General features: G+C 44.3%; 1 long non-coding RNA gene across 1 annotated transcript in view; it reads left to right on the forward strand.

Moving 5' to 3' along the window:
- LOC148527342 (uncharacterized) overlaps positions 1 to 25,080 on the forward strand; it is a 37,482-nt gene extending 12,402 nt beyond the window's left edge. Inside the window, exon 3 of the long non-coding RNA XR_015878036.1 lies at positions 25,053 to 25,080. This is a non-coding gene — a long non-coding RNA (uncharacterized LOC148527342). The remainder of the gene's footprint in view (positions 1 to 25,052) is intronic.
- Positions 25,081 to 26,276: the final 1,196 nt, after the last annotated feature.

A 26,276-nucleotide genomic window follows, 5' to 3' on the forward strand; every position in this document is an offset into this window, starting at 1 on the left:
TCATAAAGAGGACTGTTAGGTTTAAAACTAAACACTAAATTGATAAAAAGGCTCCTTGTGACACATCTTGTATTTTAAGAAGTGTTACATATACTGTATAAGTTTCTAAAACAGATTCTTTATCAATTTTCAGAGGATTTCGCATTCACATATGATAATGCATGTAGCATGTCCAAATTGCCATGCACAACCTGCCACTGTGATGTCACTATTTCCAGTTAGGTTGCGTTCTCGTGAAGATTGGTTGAGCGTACAGTATGACTGCATACACTGTGGGCGGAATTCAATTGATTTCGCGGCCCGCATCTCCCGTCTAAAGTGACAGGAGATCGCGGGCCGCTATTCAATTGTGCCAGCGTTTCACGCTGATCGCACCCAAAGTGGTCGGGTTTAGCCGCATAAAACGGCTGACCCCGACCAAAGTGCTGGGCGCGATCAAGAAAAGTGATGTTTGGGCGCCCAAACATGTCACTTTTCGCACATTTCAGCTCTCATCCCCCAGGGGCTGCGATCTGAAATGTAGCGCTTGGCAGCTGATCGCGCCCGACAGGAGCAAGAATAGAATAGCTCCGTCGGGCGCGATAGGGGATGAAAAGAATTGAATTCCACCCCATGTGTGGGCAACATATAGAGTTTTAATTACAGTTCAAAATGTTTATTTTTTAGCATGACCTTTGCTTTATAATTACTGAATAACTAACCCCTTACATACTGTAATGAATGAAATTACATTTGCGATATAAAATCCATTTGTTCTAAGTTGCTCAAGCTTAATACTTAACATTAACATTCCCTCTGCTTCACTGCTCTGGTTAACAATATAATAGTCTGAAGGAAAGATAACTGTATAAAGGTTTAGCTAGAAATCTGATGTCACATTATTAGTGTCTGTTTGAAATCCCATCTTTCCAAAGTGCTCAGGCGGCTGGAAAACAGGAGTGGTGGAAGGAGAAACACTTGGGTCAAGACACACTAACTAAGCCATCATTGTGATGAAAAAATAAGAAGTCCCCTAATTAACTTGGCTTATTTTGCAATGCACAGAGGGATGCAGGGATCTGGCTGTGCGCCTTTTTCTTTGGCCTTAGCTGGAATTATTCCCAGTTAAGATATTAGCAAATGTAACAGATTCCCCAGAGAAATAGTGCAAGACTACTGTATCTGTACACCATTACATAGTTACCAACTATTTGTAAGTGACAGCGGTCAGTGCTGTGCAAGGTTTTCATTGGGAGGTCCATAACAAAAAAGGAAAAACTAAACATGCGCAATATAAATATATGTAAACTATATACCAAGTCGTCTGTACTATAAAAAGTATATATGGTTGCTGCTACCCAATTAATTTCTCTTAACATTATATAGGAAATATGATGAATTAATTACTATTCACCTTAGGATACACTTATTTAGACCACATATAATAATAGTAAACATATTTATTATAGGGGTGAGCGGGTTCGGATTTCTGAAATCCGAACCCCCCCGAGCCCCCCCGATCCGAGTCCGATCCGAATCAGGCTCGACTTTTCCCGCCTGACTCGGATCTGAAATCGAGGCAAAACGTCATCATCCCGCCTTCCGAGTCTCGCGGGTTTTGGATCCTATATAAGGTACCCACGTCGGCGCCATTTTCTCACTCGGCTGTGGACAGTGAAGAGGGAGGGTGGGAGTTAGGGCTGTGTAGTGTAGTGTAGTGTAGTGCTGCTGTTGTCCACTACTTCAAAGTCCATAGGGGCTGGCTGTGTTGTGCTGTGCTGCTGTTGTTAATAGGGGCTGTGTCCACTACTTCAAAGTCCATAGGGGCTGGCTGGACTGTGTTGTGCAGTCAGTTCTCCATAGGGGCTGTGTCCACTCCAAAGTCCTGTGCAGTGTCCCAGTCCTAAAGGGGTGCTGTAGTGTTGTCCAGGGGGTGCTCTGTCCATCAGAGGTGCTTCCCCCAAGTGCTAAAAAAATAATATTTTTTCTGTGTTTGTGAATTGTGTGCGCTGTAGCCGCACGTGCATCAACAAAGTAGTGCCAAGCGTGCGCCTGTGTCATAAGTAAAGGACCGGCTGGCTTGACCGTTAAAGGGTGCTGTAACCCCCAAAGTACACTCCAGTCCAAACCAAAAAAATAAATATTTTCTGTGTTTGTGAATTGTGTGCGCAGTAGCCGCACGTGCATCAACAAAGTAGTGCCAAGCGTGCGCCTGTGTCATAAGTAAAGGGCCGGCTGGCTTGACCGTTAAAGGGTGCTGTAACCCCCAAAGTACACTCCAAACCAAATAACAAAATATTTTTTCTGTGTTTGTGAATTGTGTGCGCAGTAGCCGCACGTGCATCAACAAAGTAGTGCCAAGCGTGCGCCTGTGTCATAAGTAAAGGGCCGGCTGACTTGACCGTTAAAGGGTGCTGTAACCCCCAAAGTACACTCCAGTCCAAAGCAAAAAAAAAAATATTTTCTGTGTTTGTGAATTGTGTGCGCAGTAGCCGCACGTGCATCAACAAAGTAGTGCCAAGCGTGCGCCTGTGTCATAAGTAAAGGGCCAGCTGGCTTGACCGTTAAAGGGTGCTGTAACCCCCAAAGTACACTCCAAACCAAATAACAAAATATTTTTTCTGTGTTTGTGAATTGTGTGCGCAGTAGCCGCACGTGCATCAACAAAGTAGTGTCAAGCGTGCGCCTGTGTCATAAGTAAAGGGCCGGCTGGCCTGACTGTTAAAGGGTGCTGTAACCCCCAAAGTACACTCCAGTCCAAACCCAAAAAAATATATATTTTCTGTGTTTAGCCGCACGTATATATATCTAATCGATATAACATAAATGGAGGACCAAACTTTCTCAGATAAAAATAAAATAGAGAAAGATCAAGAACCACTTCCTCCTAGTGCTGAAGCTGCTGCCACAAGTCATGACATAGACGATAACATGCCCTCAACGTCGTCTGCCAAGGCCGATGCCCAATGTCATAGTAGAGGGCACATACAATCCCAAATGACAAAGTTCAGGAAAATGACCTTGAAAAAAACATTTAAATCATCTGAAGAGAAATGTAAACTTGCCAATATGCCATTTACGACACGGAGTGGCAAGGAACGGCTAAGGTCGATCCCTAGTATGTTCATGACTAGTGGTTCAGCTTCACATGACGATGGAAGCCCTCCTCCCACTAAAAAAATCAAAAGAGTTAAGCTGGCAAAAGCACAGCGAAGAACTGTGCTTTCTAAGAAGATATCACAAATCCCCAAGGAGAGTCCAAGTGTGGTGGTGGTTGCGATGCCTGACCTTCCCAGCACTGGACGGGAAGAGGTGGCTCTTTCCACCATTTGCACACCCCCTGCAAGTGCTGAAAGGAGCACCCACAGTCCACTTGCTGATATGCAAATTGAAGATGTCACTGTTGAAGTACAACAGGATGAGGATACTGGTGTAGCTGGCGCTGAGGAGGAAGTTGGCGAGGAGGATTCTGATGGTGATGCGGTTTGTTTAAATCAGGCTTCGGGGGAGACAGTTGTTGTCCGTGGGATGAAAAAGCCCATCACGGTCATGCCTGGGCAGAAGACCAAACATTCCACCTCTTTGGTCTGGCAATATTTCTATCCAAATCCGGATAACAACTGTCTTGCCATATGTACCATATGTAAAGGTGGAATAAGTAGGGGTAGGGACGTTAACCACCTAGGAACATCCTCCCTTATACGGCACCTGCAGCGTGTTCATAATAAGTTACTGTCAAGTTCAGAAACTTTGGCTAAGACCGTAAGCAGTCCAGGGACACCTAAATCCGTTGTCTTGTTATATCCAAGCGCCTGCAAACCACACCGTCAACTCCCTCCTCGTCAATTTCCTCCTTAGTCAGGATCGGAAGTAGTCCTGCAGGCCATGTCACTGGCATGACTGACTCTCCTATCCGGGATTCCTGCGGAGGATCCTGCATTGCTACGCCTCCTGCTGCCGCTGCTGCTGTTGCTGCTGCTGGGAGTCGTTCATCATCCCAGAGAGGAAGTAGGAACACCACTACTTTTACTAAACAATTGACCCTCCAACAGTCCTTAGCGAGGAGGATGAAGTACGACAGCAGTCATCCTGAAGCAAAACGTATAACTGAGGCCTTGACTGCTATGTTGGTGTTAGACGTGCATCCGGTATCCGCCATTAGTGCAGTGGGATTTAGACAATTGATGGAGGTAGTGTGTCCCTGGTTCCAAATCCCGTCTAGATTCCACTTCACTAGGCAGGCGATACCGAGACTGTACAGAAACGTCAGAAAAAGTGTCCTCAGTGTCCTGAAAAATGCCGTTGTACCCAATGTCCACTTAACCACGGAGATGTGGACAAGTGGAACAGGGCAGACTAAGGACTATATGACTGTGACAGCCCACTGGGTAGATGTATCACCTTACGCAGCAACAGCAGCAGCGTCACCAGTAGCAGCATCTCAGAAACGCCAGCTCGTTCCAAGGCAGGCTACGCTGTGTATCACCGGTTTCAGAAAGAGGCACACCGCCGACAACCTCTTAGAGAAACTGAGGGAAATCATCGCCCAGTGGCTTACCCCACTTAGACTCTCCTGGGGATTTGTGATATCTGACAACGCCACCAATATTGTGCGGGCATTACATCTGGGCAAATTCCAGCACGTCCCATGTTTTGCTCACACAATAAACTTGGTGGTGCAGAATTTTCTGAAAAGCGACAGGGGCGTGCAGGAGACGCTTTGGGTGGCCCGAAAAATTTCTGGCCACTTTCGCCATTCAGCGACTGCGTGCCGAAGACTGGAGCGCCAGCAAACACTCTTGAACCTGCCCCGCCATCACCTGAAGCAAGAGGTTGTGATGCGGTGGAACTCAACCCTCTATATGCTTCAGAGGATGGAGGAGCAGCAAAAGGCCATACAAGCCTATACATCCACCTATGACATAGGCAAAGGAGGGGGTATGCACCTGACTCAAGCGCAGTGGAGAATGATTTCCGTGTTGTGCAAGGTTCTCCAGCCCTTCGAACTTGCCACACGTGAAGTCAGTTCAGACACTGCCAGCTTGAGTCAGGTAATTCCCCTCATCAGGCTTTTGCAGAAGCAGCTGGAGAAAGTGAAGGAGGAGCTAAGACGGAGCGATTCCGCTCGGCATGTGGGACTTGTGGATGAAGCCCTTCATTCGCTTTGCCAGGATTCCAGGGTGGTCAATCTGTTGAAATCAGACCACTACATTTTGGCCACCGTGCTCGATCCTAGGTTTAAAGCCTATGTGGTGTCTCTCTTTCCGGCCGACACAAGCCTGCAGAGGTGCAAAGACCTGCTGGTGAAAACACTGTCAGCTGAAGCAGAACGTGACACGTCAACAGCTCCTTCTTCATTTTCTCCCGCAACTGGGGCTGCCAGGAAAAAACTTAGGTATCCTAAGCAACCCGCTGGCAGTGATGCAGGGCAGGCAGGACCAAGTTTGGACATCTGGTCCGGACTGAAGGACCTGGCAACAATTTCTGACATGTCTACTGTCACTGCATATGATACTGTCACCATTGACAGAATGGTGGAGGATTACATCGGTGACAGCATCCAAGTAGGCATGTCAGACAGTCCGTACCTGTACTGGCAGGAAAAAGAGGCAATTTGGAGGCCCCTGTACAAACTGGCTCTATTTTACCTGAGTTGCCCGCCCTCCAGTGTGTACTCCGTAAGAGTGTTTAGTGCAGCCGGGAACCTTGTCAGTGAAAGGCGTAGGAGGTTGCTTCCACAGAATGTGGAGAAGATGATGTTCATCATAATGAATTATCAGCTCTTCCAGGGAGACCAGCCTCCAGAACGTACAGAGGGACCTGTGGTGGTGGATTCCAGTGGGGACGAGTTAATACTCTGTGAGGATCAGGATGTACACAACACTGAAGAGGGTGAGGAATCGGTGGATGAGGAGGATGAGGATGACATCTTGCCTCCGTAGAGCCAGTTTGTGCAGGGACAGATTAATTGCCAGCTTGTTTTGTGGGGGCCCAAACGAACCAATCATTTCAGCCACAGTTGTGTGGCAGACCCTGGCGCTGAAATGATTGGTTTGTTAAAGTGTGCATGTCCTGTTTATACAACATAAGGGTGGGTGGGAGGGCCCAAGGACAATTCCATCTTGCACCTCTTTATTTTCTTTGCATTATGTACAGTTTGGGGCCTAGTTTTTCAAACTGCCATCCTGTCTGCCACTGCAGTATCACGCCTAGATGGGTCACGTGTTTGTGCCGCCCACTCGTGTCGCTTAGCATAGTCATCCAGCTACCTCGGTGCAACCTTTTGGACATAAAAACACTATTGTGAGGTGTGAGGTGTTCAGAATAGACTGGAAATGAGTGGAAATTAAGGTTATTGAGGTTAATAATAGCATAGGGGCAGAAAAACCTACAAATTCTGTGATTTTAGCTGTTTTTATGCTTTTTTTAAAAAAAATACAGATCCAAAACACAAAACCCAGAACCCAAAACACGGAAGGGTGGTTTTGGCAAAACCAATCCAGATCCAAAACACGAAGAAAGATCCAGATCCAAAACCAAAACACAAAACACGAAAAGTGGCCGGTGCACACCCCTAATTTATTATAAAAGTATATAGAAAAACTCATAAAATTATGCACTTAGATTAGCAATTCAATTTATACACCCATCATTTATAACATATACAACTTTGTTTTTGTATTGGTATTGTCTCTGGATATACTCAAGATTTTAACCAGGCTCCTTATAAGATGTATATTGCCAAAATAATTAACCTCTGTGCAATATTAGAAGTATAATAAGTGTCAACTCCAGCAGATGAACGTAACCACATGAATTAACCTCCATGCAGTGTTAGGAGAATGTAGTAGTAAGTGCAGTCGCTAGCACAATAGTTGCTGCCGTGTATGTTGTGTGTTTTGTAGTATAGGGCGATGATATAAGCACACAGTCCCGGTATAGTTACCTAGCTCTACTCGCCTGATTGCTCCTGGGGAGTGGAGCTGGTCCTTACACCAAACATAGTTTAAGAAGATATCCCATGAGGTGCAGTTGCACCTTTGCTGGTTTGGTTCTGCAGTGATCCTATAGCGGACCCCAATAATTAACATACTAACTCACATGCTCACGCAGTCAAGCTCCGAAAATATAGTAATTCCTGTCCCCATACTAGTGTATGGGGACAGCAGGCCACATCGCCACATTACCTTTTTGATGAATGGCCCTGACACTTAATTTCTAGAGTGGGGGCACTAAATACCGGCTCCTCCCCAGTAACTGGGAGCCAGGATCCTTTGCATGAAATGGTTGCTTTACTCTTAGCAAGGCTAATAGTACTGCTATTAGGTATATTGCTGGCTTCTTACTTCTTGTGGGCATACAGTATTAATTGATGAGCAATAGATGTTTTGTGTGTGGTTAGGGTATAGTTGCTTCTAGCACAGCAAATTAATTCAAATGTATTATATACTGGATATGAAATTCATAAAAAGTATTTTAGTGAACATGTGAACCAGAAATAATACTGGTAATTCTTTTTTGACCAGTGTCTAATAATTGCTTACACATCTATTGGTCACAGCAAGAATTTCTCTGCTTTGTAACTGTTGTACCTAGTAATGGTCATTCACAAAGTTATAAAGGGCGCCTGTGTTTAGTCACACATGTAAGTTGCTAGTCAGACTCATTATATCTGTTTCAGTCACAGTTTAATGTAATTTAGCATTGTCAGGGCAGTATAGGACAGCTAGGTACAGCATCTGCAGTGACAGTCATTCAGATGAAGAATCTTCATAACCAGTAAGCCAAAGTGAAGAAAAAAAAACGTTGGTTTTAGACAGAGCCGAATTAAGGGGGTGGCAACAGGAAAGGTCACCCCGGGGCCTCCACACACAGAGGGGCTCCCACACAGGGTTGGTGTGACCCTCCTAAGAACAGGTGTCAAGCGGCACCTGTTCCCGGTTTGGGGCTCAGCTGCCGCAGCTCTGAGTTCTGCTGTATGCAGCAGCACAGTCAGTGCTGCTACATGCAGTGCAGAGTGGCTCCCGAGTCCCCTCATCAGCGTCACGTGACACGTCACTTCAGTGATGCTGATGAGGGGACTCTGAAGCAGCACTGCCGGAATCCGGAGGTCAGGTGAGTAATCAGGGGCAGGGATGGAGGCAGTAGGCCCCGTGTGGCTTGGGGGGGGCGGAGAAGGCAGTAGCCTCCATGTGGTATGGGGGGGCCCCACAAGTTAATTGCCCTGGGGCCCCCACAAGTCTTAATCCGGCACTGGTTATAGAACAGAAGTCTGCGAGTGACCACTTGCACATCCAGCTGGAGGAGTGCAGAAAGGTTATCCATGTACAAATGTTGACAAGAGACAGTATAAAAGTAGCACACTCCATTTCCTGTTTCCTGAACACTATAGGAGCCGCTGTGCTCTTTGTTACATCCCAGGCACTAATATTGTGCCAAGATCGCATTGATCGCATTGCAAATGTGATCTTATATATAAAATTCATCCGTCTGTTAGTTTACTTGTCCAGTTATGCATTCGGACACTCCTGCACCGAATGGAATGAAACCAACGCATGGTAGTCCAGTTGGATCCTGGCCAAGTTTTAGGGGGGTTAGGGTCCCGGTCAACCTCCCGTTGGTGTATGCCAGGAAACTTTGACCCGGGAAGCCTGTTCTGAGCCTTACACTGGATGGATTTGGATGAAAACTTCACAGAGTGGTAACATTGGTTCCCAGAAGACATACTAGGGGTTAGAGGTGGATTTGGATGAAAACTTCACAGAGTGGTAACATTGGTTCCCAGAAGACATACTAGGGGGTTGAGGTGGATTTGGATGAAAACTTCACAGAGGGGTGGCAATTTGTCTGGGATGCTTACTGGAGAGGTTGGGGTCCCGGGTCAGACCTCACTGCAGAGTGTGCCAGACAGAACTTTGACCCGGGGAGCCTGTTCTGGGCCTCCCACTGGATCCATTTGGACGACGTCACATAATAAAACTTAATAACATGAAGATTTAAACTCATACAATGCCAGGTACTTTAGCTAATTATTGATAGTAAATGAGCACCTACATCTCCTATCTGTACCCTCCAACCTCACAACACAACTTGCTCCCCCTCCACTCTCACTATATTTCCTGTCTGTACCTTCCAGCCTCTGTCTTTCGCTCTCCCTCTTTAGTTGATTCACGCATGTTTCTTTCCCCTGCATAGCTCATGACTGTCTTTTTCACGTGCCCATAGCTCCTGCTTGTCTCTTCCAGGCTCTCTCCATAGCTCCTGCTTATCTCTCCTAGGGCTCTATTTACTACAATCCGCATTTGTAATGCAGATTGTAGTGTGATATTACCGACTGAATTCACATTGCGAATTCAGGCAATATCACAGGGATTTGCTAAAAATCCCTTACAGGGACAGAGCTTGCGATAAAGCTCTGTCCCTACGAATTCTCTCTGCAGCCTTATCACGGTATTTTCGCAAAAAATACAGTGACAAGTGCCTGCGCATGCGCCGACCGGCCGTCACTAAGCCCCGCCCCCCACGATAAGCCCTGCCCCCCACGATCGCGGACCCCCCTGCGATCCCCCCTCCCTTAATTACACTTACCTGCAGTGATCAGTGCTTCGTGATGTCCACAGTGGCTCCAGTCACCTGACATCCCATACTGCACTGGGACTCGGTCAGGTGATGACCGGGTCCCAGTACAGCATGGGAGACCTGCTGACCAGAGGGAGGACATCACGGGAGCCCAGATCACCGGTCCCTGAACTCTGGTAAGTTTTGGGTTTTTTACTATTTTTTTGGTGTGGTCTGTTTAGACCACACAGCTGATCACTGGGGCCGGCTCCGGGCTCTGCTCTGCTCTGTCCGTTAGAGAGGAGCAGGAGTCTGGTAACCGGGGAAGACCCTGGATAACGCCACCTCCAGGTGGCCTTATTATCACAAGACACTCCCCGGTATTTTTTCTCAATTTAATTTTAGTAACTTTGGCCAGATCACATTTCCCATTACAATTATGGGAAATGCGATCTGAATACTAAAAAATAAGTGATAATTAGGGTTTGGAGTAGAATTTTACGAATTCTACTCCAATTGCCCTTTAGTAACTTTAGGTGATACTAAAATAATGTGAAAAGGGTGTGAAAACACCCTTTTTCACTTTATTTTAGCAAAAATAATGTTAATAAATAGAGCCCTTAGCCTCTTTACCTAGCTCCTGTTTCTCTTTTTCACACCTCTCTCTCGAACAAGTATCTTTCTATCTCCGTCTCTCTATAATCTCTGCCCATCATCTGGTTGTTGCCCCTCTTTCTGTGCTCCCCTACATTTACAGTACTTCTCCTTCACTGGGTTTGGGGCTCCTGAATACATCTCCCATTTGATTTCTTTATTGTTCTGCTGTCTGCATTCTAACCCTTTCTGTGTGTATGTATCATCTATCTCTCCCGCCTGTTATCCCATTTCTATTCCTATCTCCAATTTTGTATGTGTTTGTCTGTGCATCTGCCTCCTTTGTATGCCTCTGTCCTAATCTTTTTTCTATTTGTTTGTCTCTAGCTTTGTCTCTCTTTAACCCACCAATCTAACCCCCAACCTTCTTTTACGATTTCCCCATCTCTAAGTTTTCCCTTGTGCCCATGAAAACCACTTTTGCTCAAGCCCTGCACCTTCTCTTCATTCTTAATCCTCATCTACTCTCTTCATCGTTTCCTTCTTCCTCCTGATCTTCTGAAGTTGATGAAGTCCTGGTGGCTGCCGATCATGAACAGAGGTGCAATTGTAACCAACGTCACATAACTGAATGTCAGTTAAGTCTTTTGATTTTATTATTTTTTGTCAAGTTACAGAATAAAAACCTCTTTATACAGCGGGAGATGTGCTAAGCCTTGGAGAGCGATAAAGTGGAGAGTGATAAAGTATCAACCAATCAGCTCTTCTGTCAGTTCACAGCTGTATTTGAAAAATGACAGTTAGGAGCTGATTGGTTGGTACTTTGGGATCTACTTACTAAGTCTTGGATGGAGATAAAGTGAACAGAGATAATGTACCAGCCAATCAGCACCTAGCTGCCATGTCACAGGCTGTGTTTGAAAAATGACAGTTAGGAGCTGATTGGCTGGTACTTTATCTTCGTCCACTTTATCTCCATCCAAGGCTTAAGCTGGCCACACACATAGCGATATTTTACCCGATCTGGCCGATTCTGACACATTGGAACGACAGATCGTGTAAAATATGGCCAAATCCTGAGTAAGTCGTGAGTCCTCACTCACGATCATGATGCTATGCGCGTCCCCAGTGGTCGCACATCGCATCGTCAGATCTGCCGTGCACTAGGGCAGATCTGACAATCTAGGAGGCGATGAACTGTGAAAGTCTGACTGCAGGAGAGATCGTATGAAGATTGGACACCAAATTGTGTGCAGATTGTGTGGAGATCGTGTGCTGAGCTGCCAGGGAGAGTTTCAAGGGAAATCGTACGCAAATCGTACACAAATCGTACACATCGGCTGATCGTGTGCAGATCGCCATGTGTGTGGCCAGCTTTAGTAAATAGACCCCATTATCTCCATCCACTTTATCACTCTCCAAGGCTTAGCGCATCTCCCTCACAGTATCCTATTCATAAAATTCAAAATCCTAATAGTAAATGGGCTTTTGATACCAAACAAGGGGATGTAGTTAAATGGCCAACAGTTATACTGTCAACAGTCAAAATATTGACTGCATAATCTCTACCGCAGACTGCTGACACTGTAGTAATGTTATAATAATAATAATAATAATAGTAATGTAGTAATTATAATTACAGTATAAACAATGCTTTACTATCATGTTTACAATTATAATGCCGACACAGTAATAATGCTTAAATAACATTGGGGCTCTGGTGAAAATGTGGGGGAGCCCTCAATGGTTAGTGCCAGGAACCATCTGCACATGCACGGGTGCCGAATGCGCATGGGCTGAGTTGAACCATCGATGGCTCAACCGTGGATGGTTTCTATCCAATGTTTACAAACTATCAACCATCGATGGTCATCCCTTGTTTAGGTGGGAGTAGAGTAAGCTTTAGTAAGGTGGGTTTTAAGAGAGAGTGTTTAAATATTTAACACTGGAAGCAGTGGCAGGGAATTTCATAGGTGAGTAATAGCACAGGAGAAAGCTTAGAGGTGGGAGTAATGATTTCTCATATGATATATAAATATAATTTACTGTAGAGAGCGTATTACTCCAAAAATAAAGGAAAGATCCTTAATCTCTCCACTTATACTTTTATTTCAGACCTGTATCTTATTTACCTATACTGCTGCTGCACAGTATAAAATTGTTAGGTATAATATTTGTGGCAAACAATTAGGTCATTGACAGTTTTCAGATTTCACATTTGAGTAATACACTTAAGAAGCAGATTAGCTTTCACATTTGTTTCTAATTCCTGCCAAAAAGAAATTACTGTAACCAGGATATGGCTAGAGAAACACATGTCCCCATGCCAATTATTACTATGCCCTCCCACCCCTAATTATTCATTTCAGCAGCTACTGCTTTCCATTCATATAAAACATACATCTGAAAATTCAGCAATATTTAGGACCATAGTTATATATTTAGACTATAACTGGGGAATTTAATTTAACATTTGTATAATTTATAGGTGAGTAGTAGCACAGCATCATCTCTATGCTGATGATACTCAGATCTACCTCTCCTCCCCTGACCTCTCCCTCTCTCTCCTCACTCGCGTCTCCAACTGTTTCTCTGCTGTCTCTTCCTGGATGTCCTAGCGCTTTCTTAAACTTAACATTTGACTGAGCTGATCATCTTTCCACAATTTCATTATCTATTGATGGCACAACCATCTCCTCTAGCCCCAAGAGTTATCCTTGACTTCTCCCTCACTTTCAAAACTCACATTTAGAACTTTTTGCAGTCCTGCCGTTTCTATCTCAAAAATATGTCCATGATCAGACCCTTTCTCACCCAGGATGCTACTAAGACCCTCATCCACTCACTGGTCATCTACAGATTGGAAGACTGTAACCTCCTCCTATCTGGTCTCTCTGACTCCCACTTCTGTCCAATCTAATCTGTCCTTAGTGCTGCTCGGCTCATCTCATCTCATCTGTGGAATCCTTGTGGCACCATATAAAAAAGGATAATAATAACATCACTATGCAAGGCTCCTACATAACCAACACTGCAAATGGTCAAAGAGTAGACTTAAGATGACCACACACCCTATGATGGCAGCAGAAAAATTATTCAACTGGACTAATATTTTTAATATTCTTTTATTTATAAGGCGCCACAAAGATCCTTCAGCACCATACATAGTATGGAACATAAAGTAAGTTAAATAATACAGTGGTGATCAAATAGGATAGTAATAGACAAGTACATATGTAATACCCCACTATACAAGATATTACATCTGACACTGTGCATGGCGCTACAGCACATGCACATGTCATTACATAGGCAGACCACAATTCCCAGCAGCCTCTGCAGATGCTCAAGAGGTCAGGAGGAAGACACATGAGCAGTGTCAGGTGATATGGCAAGTGGCAGTTGGAAGCCAGCGGCAGTTGGTCAGAGAGGATCTATGTTGTGGGCACCAATGGCCATGCATGCGCAGAATGACTCCCAGGTTATAATCCAGGAGTACCAACACCACAAAGGACAGCTCTTACCAGGAGAGCTGTCCTTTGCTTAAATGTACATGCATATGGCATTACTAAAAGCCGCTATGCATATGATCACTGGAGGAATGCATCACATCCAAAAATTAGATGCTTGATGCATCCCATCCATAGAATGCCATTGATAGACATATAGGACCAAATGTAATAGGGTGAGAGTTTAAAAAAGTGAGAGTTTCTGACACTTTTTAAACTTTGCCAATGTAATAGAGTCCAAAAACAAAGTAACAGAGCGAACTTGCATGTTTTTTTAGACTTAGAAAACTCTCACGATTTAAAATCTCATTCAGATGTTTTCCCATTTTGTAGATAAAACTCAACCAATGTGAGAGTTTACTGCTAAACTCTCACATTTTCTAAACTCTCACCCTATTACATTTGGCCCATACTGTTTTAAGTTAATTTCAAGTTTGTATTGCAGTTTGAATATGCCAGTAAGACTCCATGGGTGGAATTCAATTGTTTACGCAGTCCGGATCTCCCGTCTAAAGTGACAGGAGATCGCGGGTCGCTATTCAATTGCTGCCATTTTTCATGCTGATCATGCCCAAAGTGGTCGGGTTTAGCCATGTAAAGCAGCTACCCCTGACCAAAGTGCTGGGCGCGACCCCGAAAAATGATGTTTGGGCGGCCAAACAGGTCACTTTTCGCACATTTCAGCTCGCACCCCACTGGGGCTGCGAGCTGAAATGGAGCGCTGGCAGCTGATCGCGCCCGACCGGAGCAAAAATTGAATAGCTCCATCGGGCGCAAAGGGGGTAGAAACAATTGAATTCCGCCCCATGTCCACAAATTGCACTTACAGTACATGTATATATTTTATATGTCGACACATTCATAATATGTCTATACTTTGACTTTTGACATTTTGTTGTTGACCTTATGATTTGTCTGTATTTTAAATATCAACATTTTGACTGTGTCTACATTTTATCCTGTTTTTATATTGTCTACATTATGGGTCTGACTCAGAGATGGGCGGTGGTGCACAGCCAAAGGGAAGCGGCTGTGCAATAACATCCAATTAAAATGCAAATGCAGCAGGAGGCTTCTGTAGGAAATAAACACCTCCTGCACGCATCTGCGATCAGTGCAGCGTCCATAGGTGCTGCCTCGGACCAGCATCGCAGCCATCGGATGCGATGGTTGCTGCTTCAGCCAGGCTGCGTAACCTGAAACTTACTCAGCCTGGCCATCCGACCTGGACAGCCGGGTCCAGGAAGTTTGCGTCCGACGATGCAGACCCGGGACACGGCACACCTCCAAAACAGGGGCGCCACCCTCCCCATTTTAAAGAACGGTCTTTGGGCCTGATTCAGAGCTGCTCGTAAGCGGCCGCTCATTCGTTCCGAGCGATGTTCGCACATCTGCGCATGCGTATGGGTTTTAGTACGCATGCGCGAACCAGTCAGTGCGGTCAGAAATCGTGTGCTCGCAATATAGCGAATGCTTGATAATTTGAGTGACAGGATGAGGCGTTTGTGGGTGGTAACAGGGGAAGGTGCTTGAAAACCGGGAGTGGAGATCCGAACGCAGGCGTGCCAAACGGTCAAAACGGGCGTTTTAAGGGTGTGCATAATTAACAAAGCAGCGTCATTGACCACGTCACTTGGTTGTTTTTTAGCCTGAACTGCTCGCAAGATTGCGGTAGGAAAATGCTACCACATGAATAGCAAGCAGTTCAGACGCCTTTCGATGTACTCGATCAATCTAATAAATAGCGTAGATGATGTATGATGCGAGCGGCCAGGGGGCGTTTTTTTCAAAATAGCAACCGCATGTTTTGTTCACTCGTTCAGACATAGAGGCGTCACCAGACCACAAAGAGCGAGCACTTCATTTGAATATCCGGCCCCTTTTTCAGCACGTCCGTCCGCAAATAGCGTTCGTCTCTGAATCAGACCCTTTGTGTCCACTCCCCAAACGCCGCAGCATGTCAATCGTGCTGCGGCTAAGGGTGGTCTGTGAGCAATCACGCAGGACCCGTTCTGCACATGCGCAGACCCCCAACAATCGGAGATGTATGCAAACCATCGAATTTGAGTACATCAATTCATAATGCCGTATGTCCATGTTGACATTTTTAGTGTCTACATATTAATTGTTGACATATAGTCCATGCCGATATTTTGGTTGTCTAAATAATGTAACTGCCAACATTTTGATTGTCTAAATGTTGACTTTCTGAGTAACATATGTGAAGGCATTTTTATTGTCATATGCCTGTAAGCTTCTAGCTTTATGCCTGCATACAAGTTACATTGCTCTGTATTTATAGTACTGTGATGAGTGATTCAAAATAATTTGTATCCCTTTCAAAAAAAATACCTGCAGCATGTTCCTGGCTAAATGTCACTAATGTGCCTCTGTAGAATACAACCTAGAGCCGGGTACACACTAGACGATATGTGGTCCAATCCGGCGGATCGGACAACATATCGTCCACATCGGGCAGTGTGTACCCGCTATATCGCTGACGATGGGAGCTCCTGCTCATCATCAGCAGAAATTGCATGCAGGTCCGACAGGCGATATCGCCAGCAGGGGCCATGCTGCATTCTGAGGCATGGCCCTCCCTTCCGCACTGTCACTCCCGGCTTCTGCAAGTGTGTACGCACTTGCTGATGCCGGGACCCGCCGTTTAGTGTGCACCCAGCATACGGTAAGTACACAGATATTTAAAACGCTACAAATTTGCTGACTTGCTGTAGTTGAGTCACCTTGTACACAATGGTGAGGCACGTTAGGTATGCAGAATCATGGCATTGGGTGGTTACAGTACACTGAATATCTAGAAATATCTGTGCATACAGTACTATACAAGCATAAATCCACATATTTCAAATCAGTTACTTAGGGATTATACATAATATGGTGCTGTCTCCAGCTTCTGTTAACTTTGATTGTTATTATTTTTACTGTAACTTGATTTTCGAGTCTTACAGTCACTGATATGGCATATACACATTGCCAAAGCTGGAGGTATGGATTTGTTCAGTATATAGTGAAGAAAGCTTCACTATACACATAGGAATCATTGACCTCTAAAGTATGCTGATCTTGATTACACACTGTGACTTTTTACCTACAGATTATGAGTAAAAATTCTAACAAGCAACATAAATGATTTTTTTATCAGTTACAATTAATGTCCAGGACTAGTCAGGAAAGATTTATTGTGGGAGAATCAGAATTACAAATCATGATGATGCAAATTCTCAAAGATCACAAAGGTGAGTCTTGAGTCTATTTTTGAAGGACTCTAGAGTGGAGGCCTCTCGAACTGTGCGGGGAAGTGAGTTCCATAGAGTCAGAGCCAATAAGCTGAAAGCTCGACCCCCAGACGAATTCCGGGAGATTCTAGGTACTGTTAATAGTCCTTCATTAATGGATCGCAGTAAATGTACTAAATGACACTGCTGCGCTGTCCCGGCAATAGATCTTTAATATATTTTGCCCTCCCAAAACATTCCCATAATATGTGGTGATAAGGAATGTTATTTTTTAGGTCTGGATTACATTTTTATTAAATAGCCCCCCTTGTGTTAAACATGTCTTAGGATGTTAGTTATTATTATGACATATCAGCTGGCTCTAGTAGAAGGTGAGGTAGATGGAAAGAATTCATAGGAAAAGTTTTGAAGATTGTGACATAGTTGAGAGAAGAATATGTGCAAAATATCTAATTTTGCAGGACTGGTTATTTAAATGAGCTGGCAGGAGAAGGAGCAGCTAGTCAGGTGTTCCCCATTTTACAGGTGAGCACACAGGGCCTCATTCAGAGGCGGTCGGAGGATGCAAGCGGTCGCTCAGAAACTGGGCGGCCGCTTGCATCCTGACCGCCTGCCTCTGTTTCGGTCGTTAGGCTGTGGGTTTACACCCACAGCTCTAACGACCGCTAGGGTGATGGTCGCGATGGTCAGAGACCATCGCGACCATCGGGGCTTACGACGAGACCCTAGGGTAGGGTCTCACTTGTCGTAAGCCCCGGAGAGCTTCTGGCTCTGTCAGAGCCAGAAGCTCTCCACTGACATCACTAGTGATGTCAGTGGGGCCTCCCCCAAATGGTAGGCGTTCCCATGGGAACGCCTCCGTTTGGGCTGCCACCCCCCCGGCCCGCCTTCCAAACGGGGCGAGCTGTCAGTCAACATTGACAGCTCGCCCCCTATGGAAAGAGACCCGCTACGACCGGCGCTGTCAGTCGTAGCGGGCCTCACGCATGCGCATGAAGGAGCCGGCTCCCTCGTGCGCATGCGCACTTGACAAACATCGAGGCGGCCGTGTGGTCGTAGACCGTACGGCCGCCTCTGAATGAAGGCCTCAGTGTTTCCCTCCCACAAAACCTCCAATGTCATCCCTAGTCTTCAAGTACGACATATTTTGCACCTTCTAGGCTGTATGAAAGCCTAGAAGGTGCAAAATATTCAGGTTCAGGGCTCACTTCAATCACACAAAATGGAAAATGAAGCTAACCCATATAGTATTTGAATGGACCTACCAGGTGTATCTGCAAATCCCTTTCATGGAAGTGGTACCAGAGACCATGAAATGGGTGTGCACCTGAACCGTGCTAGCTGGGTATCTACTTAATTAAGGAGCCCAAAAAATAAATATATTTATGAGGGCACAATTATTTAATTAATTATTATTGTGGGCAATTTAATAGTAAGTAATAAGAAAAAATAATACAATTATAAGTACCCAGCAACATAATACAGCACTTCTATCCGCAGTATGGGAGGGGAGTGGTGCAGATGAAGATGGGGACAGGAATGTATAGAACACACATAGAAGAAGAGACGACAAACACAGAAAGCTGAAAAGAGAATTTAGACATATTTTACTGGTGATTGTAACTGCCAAAGTGCATATCTCCAAACATTTATTAAGGAAAAATCAGAGCAAGGAATATCCTGCTCCGCCAATCTTCATCATGAGCCTCCCAATCACGGCTTCTTTTGATGAAGCTCCACCCACTTCACTGTAAGCTCCTCCCCTTTCAGGGCCAACAGAAAACCAGGAATGTAGCACTGAAATAGGTACAGTGAAACTATGCAATATGTACACTAAGCCTTTCTGTACAATTGTTCAAATATAAATATATATTACAAAATGTTTAACTATATAATATATCTTATAAAATATATAGAAAATGCACTCAGTGGCCACTTTATTGAGTACTCTTGTACACCTGCTTCTTAAGCCAAATATCTGTTGGTGCTAAAGAGGTTGGTTTGAATACAGTATATCAGAAACTGCAGAACTCCTGGGATTTTCATGTACAACAATCTCTAAAGTTTGCAGAGATTGGTGTACAAAACAAAAAACATCACGTGAGTGGCAGTTCTGTAGGTGAAATGCCTTGTTAATGAGAGATTTCATAGAAGAATGGTTCAACCGGTCAGGAAGACGATAGTAACTCCAATAACCACGCATTACAACAGTGGTATGCAGAAAAGCATCTCTGAACACCCAGCACTTTGAACTTTAAAGTGGATGGGCTACAGCACCACACTGCGTTCCACGTCTGTCAGCTAAGAACAGGAAACTGTGGTCTCACAAAAACTGGATAGCTGAAGATTGGTAAAACAGTGACTGGTCTAACGCATCGTAGATTTTAGGGTTAGAATTTAAGATAAACAACATGAAACAATGGATCTGTTCTGACTTTTCATCAGGCCAGGTTGAGGGATGCGGTGTAACGGTGAGGGGAATGTTTTTCGGGGCACAGATTAGGTCCATGCTAAAAGAGCATTTGCAGAGCCAACATGCTGCAGGCCAGGTGCATCCCTTTATGGGCAGAGTCCACCCATCCTCTAGAGCACAGGTTTTCAAACTTGGGACCTGATTCAGACGCACTCGCAAGCGGCTGTCCGCTCGCAAGTGGGTCGATGGTGTGCTCTGCGCATGCGCACGACGGCGGGAGCTCCGTCGTGCGTATGCGCCAGACGCGACGAGCGAAGGACTTTCCTTCACTCGTTGTGTCTGATCAAAGGGGGCGTGCTGTCGATGTTGATTGACAGCACGCCCCCTTTGGTGGGCGTGCCGGGGGCGTGCCTCCCTGACGGGGGCGTTCCCACGGGAACGCCTCCGTCAGAAGCCGGCCCACTGACATCACTAGTGATGTCAGTGGGAGTGATTTTGGCTCTCAAAATCACTCCGGGGCTTGCGGTTGAAAACCTCAACCGCAGGCTCCGGCTCGCAGTTTCGATGGTCGCGATGGTCACGACCATCGCGGCCATCAAACTGCACGCTCGTATAGGCTGTGGGTGGTGACCCACAGCTATACGAGCGTCCAGGAGGACGCTCCATTTTTATGGAGGGCGGCCCTCATTCAGAGCGTGCGCTCTGCTCAGAGCGTACGGCTCTGAATGAGGGCCTTGGTCCTCTGGACCCCAAACAGTGCATGTTTTCCAGGACTCCTCACAGAATCAAAAGTGAGATATTAGCTTCACCTGTGGAACTTTTAAAATGTGTAAATGAGTAATGAGTACACCTGTGCACCTGCTGGGTGACTTGCAAAACGTGACCTGTATGGGTAGAAAATGTAATTGGAAAAACCCCCAGTGCTCTAACTAGGAGCCTCCTACAGCAGTACCCTAGAAAACACACCAAGTTTTCAACACAACAATATTTTCAAACAAATGGATACTGCATAAGAGATGGCGCTAGACATACATAAAAAGGGAAAAAACATGTAAATTACAGTTTTGTAACCTTGAGTTGTCATATGGAGGTTCCTGGCCTCGATCTGGTTCCTGCACAGCCATAGCACTAGAATTTCATTGGTGGCCATTTTCTTGTTGTCCAGATTATTCTCAAATAATGGTGGCCATTTTATTAGAGATTTTCTTATATACATATCATTGATAGACATTTTTCTCCATAAATATGTGACTTATATGTGATATCAAACTTAAGGTTACAAAACTGTAATTTACATGTTTTTTCCTTTTTTTATACATGTCTAGTGCCATCTCTTATGCAGTGACCTGTATGGGGTCCTGAGGACCGAGTTTGAGAACCACTGCTCTAGAGGGGGTTACTTAGCCTTTCAGTATAAATGTAAGTTAATTTAAACAGGTACAGATGTGTCCTCATATAATGTACTAGAGAAGCTGGGCTGCTACTGTAACCACACAGGAAGTAGCTTTAAAGAGTCGCAGATGAAGCACGGAACTTTGCGTGAGAAAAAGCCACGGCCGCTGTATTGTAGCACTTTGTGTACAGAGTCAGATTCATTCACACACAGAAGTGACACACATCAAACTGATCAGTGCAATATAGCAAGGTAGCTTTGTTGCTTCCAGTGTTATTTCTGTAAATAAGATGCACATTTAGAGTGAGAAAGACGCTCGGCGCGGCCAAGTAACCGGGGTCCTGGCATGATGAGAGGGGCTGTTTGGTTACTGAAGGCACAGTGTATGAGAAGACATTTGTATAACTGCTATATCCTTTCCATTTATCTGGCACTTTTACAGTTTTATGTACTCTGGAGAGCTAAATCCTTCATTTGAAAAGACAATGTGGGTATAGGGTGGGCACTTAAAAGGTGAGTAGATTTGTACACATAAATAATGCAACAAGAAGGGTGCAATATACCTATAAGCAGCCTCTAATGGTGCATATACATGGTCAGATTTTTCTTCAAATCTGAACGATAATAATTAAAAAAATTGTTCAATCGTTCATATCTGAAGGAAAATCTGATATATCTGACATGTTTGAACAATGAACGATGCGCGTTCCCGATGGTCAGATAATGATATCTGACATCTGATATGTTTGCAGTCAGATTTGGACGATTCCATTCATTTTAATGCAGTTAAAAATCGTTTGTAGTTCAAATCGTTCAAATCGTTGGTCAAATTGTTTATCAAATTGTTCAAACGTTCATCTGACACATCTGATAAATCTGACCGTGTGTAGGCACCTGAAGGCTGGGTACACACGTAAAGATTTTATGTCCAGCCATCCAACTAGTTGATTGGTTGGAATGAAAATCTGGTAACGTATGAAAGCAAATGACAATCAGCAATTTGCTCCCAAACGCCAGAAAATGGTCAAAAAACTGTTGTTTGAACAAATTGTTTGGATTGAACATTTTGCAAACTTGTCTGACGACCATTTTCATCTGTATTCTGGCATTTAGGAGCAAATTGCTGATCATCATTTACTCCCATACCTTACCAGATTTTCATTCCAACTAATCAACTAGTTGGATGGTTGGACAGAAAATCTTTACGTGTGTATGCAGCTTAAGAAAACCAAATAGTCTCTTGGTTAATATTTACACAAAAAAACACACACATATATAGTGGCTCTATAAGTCTACACAATCTTGTTGAAAATAAAATAAATAGACAGAAACAACCTAGTCCAAAGCTGGAAAATTTACTTAAAAAGAGCCGTGTAGCTGTTACTCATTAAACATTAATGTTTAGATTTATTAATTACATAAAAAGTTAAAATATACATACATCATGAACCACAGTGCAGAAAAATTATTAGTATAGCTGGAATTACTTTACAACATTTAGCAGTATTCTGCAACTATAAGATCCATGCACATGCTACAATCCTGATACAATTAGAAGTCCCTGCTCAGGTAGAATCAATATTTGCTACTATTGTAGCTAAACATAAAATGTCCAGAGATCACACACATAATCAGTATAATTTTGCCTCATTAAGTCCAATGATTAAATCCGGATGACTGAGATAGATTAATACAACCACTGTAAGGGCAATAATAGCCGACAGTGTTATAAGTGGAAATAGTGCTGGAAAATTTTACTCCATAAATGAGGCATCATGGGCTCAGCAGTGGTACGAATGTCATTAATAGTGTGTGGTAGGTTATAGCTCACACTTCGTAAGAGGGTGTGCAATGGCAGTGTCTCTCTAAGCACCGTTATTGGTGAACCAGTGCAGTGTGATAATGTCTCCCACTGGGAAAGAGTGTAGACGGGAGGTGTTGGTATTTTAATTCACCTGCAGCTCCACGTGTATATGTCACACGGAGGATATCACCAGAGGTGCACTGATGTCCTGTTCTTGTAGAGGGAATATGTTGCCTGGCAATGTGATTGCTCCAGTTCAAACCGGACGTCGATGGCCCAGTTGGTCTTAGTATGCCCAGTTATGTTAGTATTACGGGGGGAGTCCTCAGATTATGCACTGGATGTAAAGCCTGTGCAGGGGGAATGTGCTGTCCATCAGACAATGGTGTTTGTTGATCGATCATTCATATCCAGTAAGGGTCTGTCTTTGGTACACAATTATCAGTGTTTTAGCAGGTGCTGTAGCAGGGGTGCAGGGTCCTCTGCCTAACATGTTTCTCTGTCTTAAACAGAGAAGTGATGTCATGAGGAAGTTGTGTCCCTCATCCGGTCCCCCCCCCTTCCACCTCCCCCCTTGACCCTATCCCTTCACGTCTCCTCTGCTACCTCTCTCCTTCTGCCTGCTCCCATCTTGCCCTCCTCCTTAATCTCTCCCTATCATCAGGCACTATCCCTTCTGCATTCAAACATGCCCTTGTCTCCCCCATTCTTAAAAAACCTACACTTGATCCTAACACTCTCTCCAACTACCGTGCCATCTCTCTCCTCCCTTTTGCCTCCAAGCTCCTTCAGCGTGTTGTTTACAACCACCTTACCACCTTTTTTCCTCCTACTCCCTCCTTGACCCTTTTCAGTCTGGCTTCCATTCTGTCCACTCCACTGAAAATGACCTCCTTGCTGCTAAATCCAAGAGCCACTACTCTCTACTCATTCTCCTTGACCTCTCTGCTGCTTTCGACACTGTTGACCACCCTCTCCTTCTGCAAATCCTTCACTCCCTAGCTCTAGGTGACACTGACCTCTCCTGACTATCCTCCTACCTCTCTGACCGATCCTTCTCTGTCTCCTCTCATGACTCCTCTTCCCCCCCACAGCCGCTTACCGTAGGTGTTCCCCAAGGTTCTGTTCTTGGACCTCTCCTTTTCTCACTCTATATGTCCTCACTAGGTGAACTCATCAGCTTATTTGATCTTCAATATCATCTCTATGCTGATGATACTCAGATCTACCTTTCCTCCCCTGACCTCTCCCCCTTTCTAGTCACTCGTATCTCCAACTGTCTCTCTGCCATCTCTTCCTGGATGTCCTAGCAATTTCTTAAAACTTAATATGTCTACGACTGAGCTGATAATTTTCCCACCTCCTAACATAACCACACTTCCCACCATATCTTTATCAATTGATGGCACAACTATCTCCTCTAGCCCCAAAGTTCGCTGTCTTGGAGTTATCCTGGACTCCTCCCTCTCCTTCAAACCACATATCCAGAATCTCTCACAGTCCTGTAGTTTTCATCTTAAAAATATTTCCAAGATTAGACCCTTTCTCACCCAGGATGCCACAAAAACCTTCATACACTCATTGCTCATCTCCAGATTGGACTATTGTAACCTCCTCCTATCTGTCCTCCCAAACTCCCTTCTCTCCTCTATCTAGTCTATCCTAATTCTGCTGCTCGGCTCATCTTCCTTTCAAAACACTCTGCATCTGTCTCCCCTCTCCTGCAAGCTCTCCACTGGCTCCCCTTCCCTTTCAGGACCCAATTTAAGGTTCTCACACTCATTTACAAAGCCCTCACCCATTCCCCTCCCATTTACATCTCGGACTTCATCTCCCTTCACTCTCCTATCCATCCTCTTCGTTCAACAAATGTACGCCGCCTCTGATGCCAATTGATTACTCCTCCCACTCCCGCCTCTAAGATTTTGCCCACGCTGCTCCTCACCTTTGGAACTCTATCCCTCTTCCCATCAGACTCTCCACCTCTCTGCAATCCTTCAAAATGGGTCTCAAAACCCACTATGTCATCATAGCCTTCAAGCTCTCATCTTAACTTGCTGCTACATGCTCCTTCCTCCCTTTCTACCCCTTCTGTGTTATACCTGTTTGTCTGCCCCTCCCCTTTAGAATGTAAGCTTTTTGCGAGCAGGGCCCTCTACCCTCTTGTGCTTCTCTGCTCTCTACTTTCATCTGCTTCTTTCTCCCCACTAGGACACCTAACACTTGGTTGCTTTGCTCTGTTGCTTATCTGGGTGTTATGGTCGCGAATGTAGCAATGTATATTATTCATGTCCTGTATTGTATTGTACTGTAAGTCACTGGTCAACCTATTTGTTTATGTACTTTATATGGCGCTGTGGAACTCTTGTGGCACCATATAAATAAACAATAATAATAATAATAATAATAATAAACAGCTTCCTCAGAGGCAATAAGAGTCTTATTGCCTCTGAGGAAGCTGTTTAAGACAGAGAAACGCGTTAGGCAGAGGACTCTGTATCCCTGTTACACCACCTGCTAAAACACTGATATTTGTGTACCATAGACGGACCCTTACCGGATATGACTGATCAATCAACAAACACCATTGTCTGACTGACAGCGCATTCCCCCTCCACGGGATTTACATCCAGTGCATACTCTGAGGAGTCCCCTAGTGATACTAACATAACTGGGCATACTAAGACCAACTGGGCCATCAACATCCGGTTTGATCTGGAGCACTCACATTGCCAGGCAACATATTCCCTCTACAAGAACGGGACATCAGTGCACCTCCGGTGATATCCTCCGTGTGACATATACATGTGGAGCTGCTAAATGTTGTAAAATAATTCCAGCTATACTAATATTTTTACTACACTGTGGTTTATGATGTACTGTATGTATACTTTTAACTTTTTATGTGATTAATAAATCTAAACATTAATGTTTAATGAGTAACAGCTACACGGCTCTTTTTACGTCAATTTTCCAGCCTTGGACTAGGTCATTTCTGTCTATTTATTTTATTTTCAACAAGATTGTGTAGACTTATAGTGCCACTATATATGTGTGTGGGTTCTTTTCAAACAAATCCTTAGATCTATAATCTGTGTAAGTAATTTAATCATGAGAACAAAGGCACTTTGGGATTGTCTTCATACAGTTCCTACATTTGTATAATTGAATGATTGTATCACATAGATGTTTGCGCACGTACTGTATCAATGTGGATCCTTCCTCTCCCCATTCTTAAATGTAATTTTAATATTTTATCCTGCAAAATTTGTTTATTTAGCATCTAGGCTCAACACTGGATGCATGAGTGTGATCAGCCTGAGTTTACCTAGACTGTAACTGGCCAGGTCCTCCCAGTGGATGATGAAAATGTTTGTACCCCATATACAGTAGATATTGCTATCGCACTTCCTAAGAAAAAAAAGGGAACATGTTGCACTTTCATAAATGACCATAAAACATCCAATCAGCCGTTTATACATCAGTACATCTGCTTTTTTTATGTGCCACCATGAGATTTTCAGGTAATTCTTTTTGCTGTTCCAGCTGCGGTTGTGCTGCTCACATGTTTTTCACTAGTACTTATGACCTCACCAGTGCCTATGACTTTACTTACAGACTGTCCTTACCATTCATAAGAAACCACCAGGGTGCAATCTGTTGGAATTCATATGTGGCCTTACACCGTGCAAATATATCATTGTTTGAGCCATTGTCTGTACTCGTAACTACTTAATTAAACACAAACAAAATGTATCTAGGTCATTGT

This window comes from Taudactylus pleione, unplaced genomic scaffold (genome assembly GCF_031769625.1).
Source record: "Taudactylus pleione unplaced genomic scaffold, aTauple2 ptg000089l, whole genome shotgun sequence".
NCBI lineage: Eukaryota > Metazoa > Chordata > Amphibia > Anura > Myobatrachidae > Taudactylus > Taudactylus pleione.